Source organism: Oryctolagus cuniculus, chromosome 10, assembly GCF_964237555.1.
Source record: "Oryctolagus cuniculus chromosome 10, mOryCun1.1, whole genome shotgun sequence".
In the NCBI taxonomy this organism is placed as follows: domain Eukaryota; kingdom Metazoa; phylum Chordata; class Mammalia; order Lagomorpha; family Leporidae; genus Oryctolagus; species Oryctolagus cuniculus.
The window spans coordinates 67,533,512-67,543,738 of NC_091441.1; the positions used below are offsets into that span (position 1 = coordinate 67,533,512).

General features: G+C 53.8%; 1 long non-coding RNA gene across 6 annotated transcripts; it reads right to left on the reverse strand.

Annotated features, from left to right (window-relative positions):
- Positions 1-3,152: 3,152 nt before the first annotated feature.
- On the reverse strand, positions 3,153-9,327 carry LOC108177124 (uncharacterized). Of its 6 annotated transcripts, XR_007921524.2 has the most exons (5): positions 8,483-9,327; positions 6,115-6,182; positions 5,132-5,252; positions 4,941-4,992; positions 3,153-3,745 (listed from the first exon to the last, which is right to left on the reverse strand). It is a non-coding gene; the product is annotated as an uncharacterized lncRNA (long non-coding RNA). The 6 variants fall into 6 exon arrangements; XR_007921521.2 differs by having other exon boundaries at positions 3,153-5,252; positions 8,483-8,613; positions 8,874-9,327; XR_007921523.2 differs by having other exon boundaries at positions 3,153-4,992.
- Between the last annotated feature and the right edge of the window lie 900 nt (positions 9,328-10,227).

The window sequence follows — 10,227 nt, forward strand, 5'->3', positions numbered from 1 at the left end:
CGAGTCCATTGCTGCTGTCACCCGCTTTGGAGAGCGCTGCTGCCTCCTCCCGTTCCTGCGCTGTATTTTCCCCATTGGGTGATTGCGTGACTAGAGGGAGTGCGTGAGATGGAGTGACGGAAGCTGTGCAGAACTTCTGGACCGACCAGTGCCCCTGGGTGGACTGCCCTTTGCTTATGCATGGTTTTCACTCAAAAAGCAGCAGCGGGCTACAGGAAATCAAAGTAGCTATCTAAAACTAATCATCAACCAAAAAGGTTAAATACCAGGCTAACGACAGTGAGTTGCTGCTCAGGTCGGCCATGGTTTCACTGTCTCTTGGCCTAACTGATGGTCTCATCCTTCTGCTTTATATATAATATTTTTTGTTTATTTATTTGAGGACGATAGAGAAAGGGGGAGGGAGAGAGAGAGAGAGTGTGAGAGCTCCCATCTGCTGGATCACTCCCCAGATGGTTGCTATGTCTGGGACAAGGATGGACCAAATCCAGGAGCTAGAAGCACAAACCCTGGTCCCCAGTGCAGGTGTCAGGAATCCGATTCCTTGAGCCTCCAGAGCTGCCTCGCAGGGTCTGCATTAGCTGGAAGCTGGAGTCAGGAGCCAGCGATGGGAATTGAACACGAACACTTTGATGTGGGACATGGGCATCTTAACCACCAGGCCGAACATGTAGTCCCTCTTTGTCTTTGTTGAAAGGTGTCTTGATCTTTATTCAATTTCCATTTGCTTCTTCCCTGTCACTTGGCTCCCTAGTTAAGGGGTAAAATAAGGAATGGAAGAGGCCATTGCCAAGGTGAGCCTTGCAAGATGGACTCACAGCCTTGGATGTACCTATCAGAGGAGTCCTCCCTCAGTGACGCCCTACCAACACCTTGAGACCTTGCCACAGAGCAGAACTGGCCGGCCGGTCACTGGGGAAGGCGTTAGACACTGCCTCTCTATCTTCCAATGTTATAGGTGCGGGCAGGCTCCCTCGTCTGCGTATGTTCTGAGACCCCATGGACGCCTGACCCTGTGCAGAGTACTGTACTCAGCGCCATGACTTTTCCTATACACCCCGAACCCCCCCTTACAGCAGCAGAGTTCGCCTGTCCTTCCATGCTTTATGCCCCGATGTCTCCTTTGTATCACTGCTCTTTGCACTCAGGGCCACTGCTACAGAAAATAAAGGTGATTTAAACAAGCCCTGCTGCACTGTGACAGTCAGTCTGATAACTGAAGTGGCCGCTAAATGACTAACGGGCAGGTAGCATACACAGTGTGGATACAGCGACAAAAGGAGGATTCACATCCTGGGAGGACAGAGCGGGGCAGCTTACTATTTCATCCCACTACCCAGAACAACGTGCCATTCAAAATGCATGACCTATTTATTTCTGGAAATTTTCACTTAATTTTTTCCGATGACTGCGCTGCCCACGAGAAACGCAAACTGGGAAAAGCAAAGGCACAGACAGATCAAAGGGACCTACTGCAATGGCACTGCGCTACGAAGTGCTAAGGAGTAAGGTGGCCTACTGGGGAGCTGGGAGTCTGCTCAGTGACCTAAACCTCTTCTTCCCTTTCCGGAGTTCTGGAGGAGGAGCCGCTTTCCAGTGGCCTGGCATGGAGGGCAAGGTTGAGCCACGTCCATGAGGAAGCCCAACTCCACCCCCAGGCTTTTGATAGGAACGAGAAGCAAAAACAATGAAGAAAATGCCAAGAAAATCAGCCAAGAAGCCCCGGGCTGTACTCAGCCCACTGCAGAGAAGACTGCCAGGTATTTAGAGAGACCCACAGATGGCTGTGGCCCTGGTTCCTGGAAGGTCCCAGGGAGGCAGGTGTGGTGGCCTTGGGGACACAAAGACGTCATCTGCTTCCCGTCACAGGAATATTCTCACCAAGGCCAAACAGCACTGGGTGTGGGATGGCGGCTGGGGGTGAGGGAGCTCTTAGGCCCTGGGTGAGGACCGCTCTCCACGCCAGCCCCGTCACTCAGGAGCTGCCAAGCCCTTCCACGGTGCTCAGCTGCTCTGTGCAGAAGCACCTGGCGCAGCGAGCCTGAACACCTCCGCGTGTGAAGCGGGAGCCAGGAGGAATTCCTGACAGCAGTCCTGCGAGCAGCCCCACCAACCAAACAGGGAGGAGAGACGTGGGGCTGCAGCAGGTGCCTGCATGAGAGGGGCTCAGTCCCAAAGGAAAGAGGAGTTGGTACCTACCCTACTCCATCCCTTCTGTCTGCTGGCCTGTGTCTTTGCCCCAGCCCCTGCACCCCAACAGGCTGTTCCTCTTTCCACCCAGGTCCCTCCTGTGCCAGCCCCTCTCTCTCCTGAGCACCTGCCAGGCCCAGCCCCTGCAGCCCTTCCATCTCCTAGCTGTCCTCTGAACCAAGTGTGTCTGCAGGTCCCACCCTTTCTCCGGAAGCTTCCACATGTCTTTGCTCGACAGACCTATAACAGGAATCTAATCAGCAGGTCTGAGCCCCGTGCTTGTGGGTATTGGTGTTTAGCGGCTGGCTCCACAGTCAGGTGTCCACACTGAGCCCAAAGCCACATGTGAGGAGGAGGCCCCCACAGAGGCGAGTCCAAGGCCCTGTGGACAGCAGGGCCCACGGGACGAGGTGCACTGGGGGATGTTCTCAGGCAGACAAAGCATTTTCCCCTCTACGATCAAAGAACTGAACAAAATGCTATTCCACCTCCACCAACACTGGTTAGTGGGCGCTCTGTGGGCAGCGCACCCCCCTGGGTAAGTGCTGGGACACAGCTCATGGGGAGAAATCATGCTGGCCCTATGCAGTGTTCTTTCTCCTGAGAGTGGGCTGTTACGAAACGAGGCCACCCCAAGACATCTTCGGTCTCTTGTGCTCACGGATGGCTCCCTTTCTGGTTCTCTGCCTTGTTGGGACACTGCCAGAGACACGGGTGCACCTGCCACACTGGCACCATGCTGTTTGGATCTTTCAGCCACCAGAACTATGAGCCAAATGAATCTCTTTTCTTTATAAAGTGCCCAGCCCCAGGTATCTTGGTATAGCAACAGAAACCACACTAACACGGTGCCCTCATAAAAGAGGCCCCCGGGAGCCCCTCACCTCTCCCACTCTGTGAGGACACGTGGAAAGGTGCCTCCAGAAATATCTTTTTTTAATTTTTTATTTGAAAGGCTGAGTTACAGAGAGAGAAAGGGGGAAAAACAGAAGGAGAGAGATCTTTCATCTACGGATTCTCTCTCCAAATGGTTGCAACAGCCAGGGCTGGGCCAGGCTGAAGCCAAGAGCTAGGAGCTTCCTCTGGGTCTCCCAAGTGGGTGCAGGGGTCTAAGCACTCCGGCTGTCCTCTGCTGCTTTCGCAAGTGCAGTAGCAGGGAGCTGGATGGGATGTAGAGCAGCCGGGACTCAAATCATATGGGACGACGCCGTCACAGGCAGCGGCCTAACATGTTATACCACAGTGCCATGCCTCCCCTCCAACCTCAGGAATATTTTTAAATATTTATTTATTTATTTGAAAGGGAGAAGGATCCACCTTCTGTCTGGTGGTTCACACTCCAAGTGGCCACAATAGCTGGGTGTGGGCTAGTTCCAAGTCAGCAGCCAGGAACTCCATCCGGGTCTCTTATGTGGGTGGCAGGCATTGAAGTAGTTGGTCATCATCTGCTGCTTCCAAGCGCATCAGCAGGTATGTGGATCAGAAGCGGAGTGGCCAGGACTTGAATCAGGGACTCCAATGTAGGATGTGGGAGGCCCAGGAGGCACCACAACACCTGCCCTCATCCAGAAATATTTGTGATTGTTTACTTTCTGCCAGCTGTGTTTCTAGGGACAGCCGATACAATGGCAAACTAGACAGAATCCTTGCCCTGGAGAGTTTTAGCAACAAAACACACAACAAAATATGCAGTATGTCAAGTAACAGCCAGTGCCTAGGGGGAGAAGCTAAAGTGAGGAAGGAAACACAGGCATCGATCCGGGAGATGGGGTGGCCCTGAGAAGGGAATTCTGTGTGACAAGGGACAGGAAGGGAGTCCCGGAAGCGGGGTGGGGGTGGGGGGACGACCTTGTGCCTGGGGCACTCATTCCTGGCAGGGACACCGCACGCACAGGTCTGAGCGAGCGCACGGCACAGAAAAAGGGCCACTTGTCATCAAAGCTGTGCAGGGGGTGAGAGAGAGCGTCAGTACAGAAACAAGCCCGTTCAGCCCAGCTCTGGAAAAAGCGGGATGCTCCGGATGGGGTGTGCCGCGAGAGGAACAGGAAGGGAGGGCAGGGCGGGTGCCTGGCCTGGCGCAGGGCTGCCACATCCCCCCCCACCCCCTTTGCCTCCACTGCCGGATTTGGGGTTTGCAGCATCCTCTCGGGCACCCTGTGGTCGGCACTCACGGGGCCAGGGTGACCGCAACATCAGGGATCTCGCTAAGCCGGGTCTGCCCGGCCTGCCCCTGCCCAGGGCGCCGGTGGCCGCACGTTCCCCAGGACTGCTGGCCGGGGCCCAGTGGGCAGCGGGGCACTCAATCGGGCACTGTCCGCACGCCCGAGTCGTCTGCCTCTGCGGGAGCTGCCCGGGCTTCGGACAAGGAGGCCTCAGAGAAGGAGTTGGCCACTAGCCCCGCTGTGGCAAAAAGAATGTGAGGGGGGTGTTGCTTCCCGTAAGAAGTGGCCCAAACAGTGAGTTCACGGTTCACGGCAGGGGTTGGGGGGAGACCGTGGCGCTCCTCCTGCCCCCAGCAACCTAGTCCACTGGCAGCCTTGCTTTTGGGGGAAGCCCACTCTGTCCCCAGCCGGTGCCTTGGCCAGCTCTGCATTGAGGCCGGGGGAATGCTGGGCACGACTGATCAGCCTTGGACTTGGCAGGTCCTGGTGCCTGTGGTCTTCGGCTTGGGGCCCCGGCCTCCACTCACCTACCACTCTGCTATGATGCTAACCTGGCCAAGCCCTGATGATTAACTCCCCCAGGCCCACCTGGTGCCCAGAACGCCAAGTTGTCTGCCTGGATCAGTGGCCGTCTTCAAGGCTGAAGGAGAAGGAAGGGGACATTCTCAGGTGGGGAACACAAGGGCACATCTAGATGTCTAGGAGGGGGATGGGTGAATTCCCAGATGTGCTTGAGGTTAGGCAAGGTGCCCAAGGCTGTGGGGTCAGTGACCCTGGACCTGATCCGGCCACAGTGGAGACTGCTGGGCTCATGCCCCACTCCGCCACTGAAGGGCTCATGATGCCAGGCTGGTCGTCAAAGCTCCCTGAGTGTCCTCCACGTGCCCGATGAGATGAGGTCTGTGAAATGCAGAACACAGAGCCTGAAGGCCTGAGATAGCACACTGGACATCACAGCCAATCCATTCACCCCAGCTCTGGGAACCGTGCAGCACTTGGGATGGGACAGGGCCCAGAGAGGAGCAGGTAGGGAGAGAGTAAGGGCCCTGAATCTGAAACCTGAAGGGCCAGGAACATCCTACCCATAGGCAAAGGCCTACGCTGGCCCCTGCGTGCTCAGCTGAGGACTGAGGCTGGGACTCTGACTTCCAGAAACCTGGGATTACAGCCAGAGGAGTGAGGCGGCAGATAGCACTGCCCATGTGCGGCAGTAGGGTTTTCTTTTTTTTTTTTTTTTTTTTAATAAAGTTTTATTTATTTATTTGAAAGCCAGAGTTACCCAGAGAGAGAAGGAGAGGCAGAGAGAGGGGGAGAGAGGTCTTCCATCTGATGGTTCATTCCCCAGTTGGCCGCAATGGCCAGACTGCACTGATCTGAAGCCAGGAGCCAGGAGTTTCTTCCGGGTCTCCCACGCAGGTGCAGGGGCTCAAGGATTTGAGCCATCTTCCACTGCTTCTCCAGGCCATAGCAGAGAGCTGGATCAGAAGCGGAGCAGCCGGGTCTCGAACCGGTACCAAGTGGGATGCAGCACCACAGGCAGCAGCTTAACCCACTACGCCACAGCGCCGGCCCCAGCAGTGGGGTTTTCTTATTCTACCTGCTGCCAGCCTGCTAGACCCCAGATTGATAATGAGGCATCCCCCAGGAGTAGGAATCTCACTTCCCTTAAAGCACACACCTGGATTCCCAAGGTGTTGCATGGAAGTCAACGGACACAGCATTATTTGATAAAAGTGAAGACGCCATCTGTTGCAAAACTCACCATTCTTTTGTCTTTTCCAAGGAATGGAAAGATGCTGCTGACGAAATGGATTATGTGTGAGCTGTATCCTGAAGGAAAGAATGTGAAAATATTGGAGAAGAAGGTTGTACTTCAGAATTGAGGAACTACAACGGTATCATTTTAGCTAAGTTAGATAGCATCTTGCATCCCATGTAATAAATGTGGCTGACATAAAATGTATGCAAATGGGTAAAGCCCTTCAATTAAGAGCACTCTCTCTGGGAAATTCTGCTGTGAAGCTGAGCAGCATCTCCCTCCATGAGGTTCCTCCACGGTGGATGGTGCCACCGTCGGCTGGCTACATGCCAAGTTCCTCTGAAAAGCAGCAGCCTGGCTCCTGGACTGACCCTGCCATCCAGCCTTGGGCTGGGGGAAACCTGTGATGGGCACTGCTAGGGAAGCTGAGCCTCCTGGATCTTCAGCCGTGAGGCTCCTGGTCCACAGCGTTCTGCCAGTCAGAGTGCTGATTGGCTCCAGGGGTGGTAGGCTGGACAGGTGCACCTATGCCCATGCACTTGAAATGTTTGGAGCCTGAGTCGTTTCTCTGTTTTTCTAACCCCTTTAGCAGGGAGGGAGCACCAGGTGGTGATCCAGATGACTGACGAAACTCAGCATGGTTTGAATCAGTGACAACACAGCGAGAAGCCTCATAACTTTTGGTATTTTCCATGTCGTGTTCATTTTTGGTTGTTTGCAGTACATGCACACCCTTGTAGATACACACGCACACACACACACACACACACACATACCCCTCATGGACACACAGTCATGCACCACATAACAATGTTTTGGTAAGTGGCAGATGGCATGGGGGATAGTGGTCCTGTAAGATTAGGATGGAGCTGAAAAATTCTTATCACCTGGTGACCTTGCAGCCTTTGTAACATCATAGCACAGCACAGCACTCCTGTGTGTATGCTGGTGCTGGTGTAGACACACCTACTGTACTGCCAGGTGTAGAAAGATGGAGCGGATGGCGCCGCGGCTCTATAGGCTAATCCTCCACCTGCGGCACCGGCACCCCGGGTTCTAGTCCCGGTTGGGGCGCCGGATTCTGTCCCAGTTGCTCCTCTTCCAGGCCAGCTCTCTGCTGTGGCTCAGGAAGGCAGTGGAGGATGGCCCAAGTCCTTGGGCCCTGCACCCGCATGGGAGACCAGGAAGAAGCGCCTGGTTCCTGGCTTCAGATCAGCGCAGCGCGCTGGCCGTAGCGGCCATTTGGGGAGTGAACCAATGGAAGGAAGACCTTTCTCTCTGTCTCTCTCTCTCTCTCTCTCTCTCTCACTGTCTAACTCTGTCAAAAAAAAAATGGAGCATGTACAATTACGCAGCATTGTGCTATACTTGCTAATAAACAACTATGGTACTGGTTTATGTGTTTACTGCACCATGCTTTTATCATCATTTTGGAGTGTATTCCTTCTCCTTATAAAAAAATGTTTGGAGTAGGCATTTTGCCTGGCAGTTAAGGTGCCCAACATCCCTCGTTGGAATGCCTTAGTTTGATTCCCCAGTCTGACTTGTGACTCCAGCTTCCTGCCAACGCAGAGTCTGGGAGGCAGCAGGTGATACAAGTAATTGGGTTCCTGCCACCCACACAGGAGACCTGGATTGCATTCCTGGCTCCTGGCTCCTGGCTCCTGGCTCCTGGCTCTGGCCCCAGCCCAGCCCCCGTCATTATAGGAATTTGGTAAGTGAACCAGCAGGTGGGCGCTCTCTAGCTTTCTATCTGACTTTATCTGTCTCTCTGCCTCTCAAAAAAAAAAAAAATTATTACAAAACTATATGCTTAGGATGGGTGTTTGGCACAGCAGTTAAGCCTCTGCCTGTGACAACCACATTCCATATTGGAGAGCCTGGATCCGGGTCCCAGCTCTGCTCTCCATTCTAGCTTCCTGCTAATGTGCACCTAGGGGAGCAACAGTTGATGGCCCAAGTACTTGGATCCCCTACCATCTCCATGGGAGACCTCGTATTGAGCTCAAACCTCCTTGCTTTGGCCTGGCCCACCCCAATCAGTTGTGGGCATGTGGGGGTGCATAGGTGGATGGGAGCTCTCTATCTCTCTTTCAAATAAATAAGATAAATAAATACACTTTGTAAAAACCCATATGCTGTGACACTGGCAGCAGGCTCACACACCTTGTGCGTGTTGCACTGTTATTTTCTCCTATGCTGGATCTAATCTCTGCTTGCTTTTATCCCCACCACCCCAAGGAGGGGAGGAGGGGCATGTCACATCACCTTACGACTGCCTGAGGTCACCTTCTCAGAACAGGTTCCCGTTACTAGGTCCACACAGCCTGCACACACTGGGACACGCAGATCACACACAACCTGTACTTACCCACACTCGAGCACTTGCCTATGTGGCCATCCTGGGAATGAATCACGCACTTGAAGAGGAGAAGGGCTTTTCAGATGCTGGATCATAGAATATCAGCAAAGTAGAGACTCAGTCCACAGCGCCTCTGATTTCTAGGAAGCAAGAAAAGAACGTTTTTCCCTGCTTTGAAGAAAACCCAGGTTCTCTGAAAAAAGGAAACTCTCTTGACGGGTCTGTGTCCTGGAGCACGTCTGTGCTGGGTGTGTGGTTCTGAAGCTTCGTTCCAGCTCCAGAAGCTCTCTCAGCCGCCAGCCACCTTCTTGGGCCATCAAGACGGATCTTCTTTTTTGCAGAGAACCTGGGTTTTCTTCAAAGCACGCACAGGCGCACACGCACGCCTTGCCCAACTCACTAGGGAAACTGCTGATTCGAGACTGCCCTGGGGGTGTCTCAGTCTCAATGAAGAAATCACTTTCTTTCTGGATCTGCAGACCTAAAATCAAGGCGACAAAAGCGTCAGTTCCCATTCAGGACTTTTTCCTCGTTACCCGCAGTCTCAGGAGCGCACTGACAGAGAAAGACAAGCCGCCGGTGCCAGGGAGCCCGCCTCCCGTCTTTGACTTCAGCAAACAACTTGTGTTGACCTGCTCTCTGCGTTCACATCGTGTGTGTGAACAACTAAGGCCAAGCCTGAGACAAGCAGGGCCCTTGAAGGCCCTCCTCTGTGTTGGAAAGGGCTCCAGAGTGACCTGCCTTAGCCCCGGGCCAGTACAGAGGCAGGCTGTCCCCGGCCAGAGAGCCCTGACAGCAAAAGTGCCATCTGCAAAGGTTTGTAGCCTTGAACTGTGGCTGCGAGTTGTTCACACACACGAATGGTTTCTCTGTAGGGTGGAGCTGGAATCCCAACCCTGGGGGTTGGAGCTGGTGGGGGCGGGGTGGGGGAGGGAGACGATTGTAGAAGTGGGGCCCTGGCTCTCTGGAAGCTCCAGATTGCCAAAGCGCAGGGTGGCGCGGGCATGCTGGAGGCTGGAGGCTGGAGCCTTGTAGCCAGTGCCCGTCCCTGCCTTCTTCCCGGGGTTCCTGAACTTTTGTGTACACTAGAAGCGCCTGGGGAGTCGTTAAGCAAAAATTCCTCCACATCACCCCTGGTCCGTAGGTTCAGTAGGTCTCCTGTTTTTCATAAACACCATACATAACTCTGATAGAGTTTGTCTAGTGCTGGAGTGGGAGACATTTCCTTGCACATAAGGAACTCCTCAAGGGAGCAAGCGGAGAGACCCTACATCATTGAGCTGTGCTCCTTGTTAGCAAAACCTCGGAATGCAGTTGGACCATTTAGGTCTGCAGAGGGTTCAATCCCTGATGAGTTTCCTCTCCCATTCATCCCTGGCTATTGCATCTCTATTCAAATGAACCATAGCTCTGCTCAGGCACTGTGGCACGGGGGGTCAGCTCCCTGCCCGGGATGCCCACATCCTGTACCCAAGTGCCTCCAATCCAGCTTCCTTCCAGTGCACCCTGGGAGATGGCTGATGATGGTCTAACTGCTTCAGCTCTGCCACCCATGTGGGAGACCTGGATGGCTTCGGACTGAGCCTGCCCTGGCTGTTGTGGGCATCTGGGGAGTGAGCAAGCAGATGAAAGACGCTTATTTTCTCTCTCTGTCAAGTAGATGAAAACAAATAAATAAACAGATCAATATATTATTTGCCTATATGTTTATCTTGGGCCTTATTCCAGAGGGAATTAAAAGTCTCTTACAAATT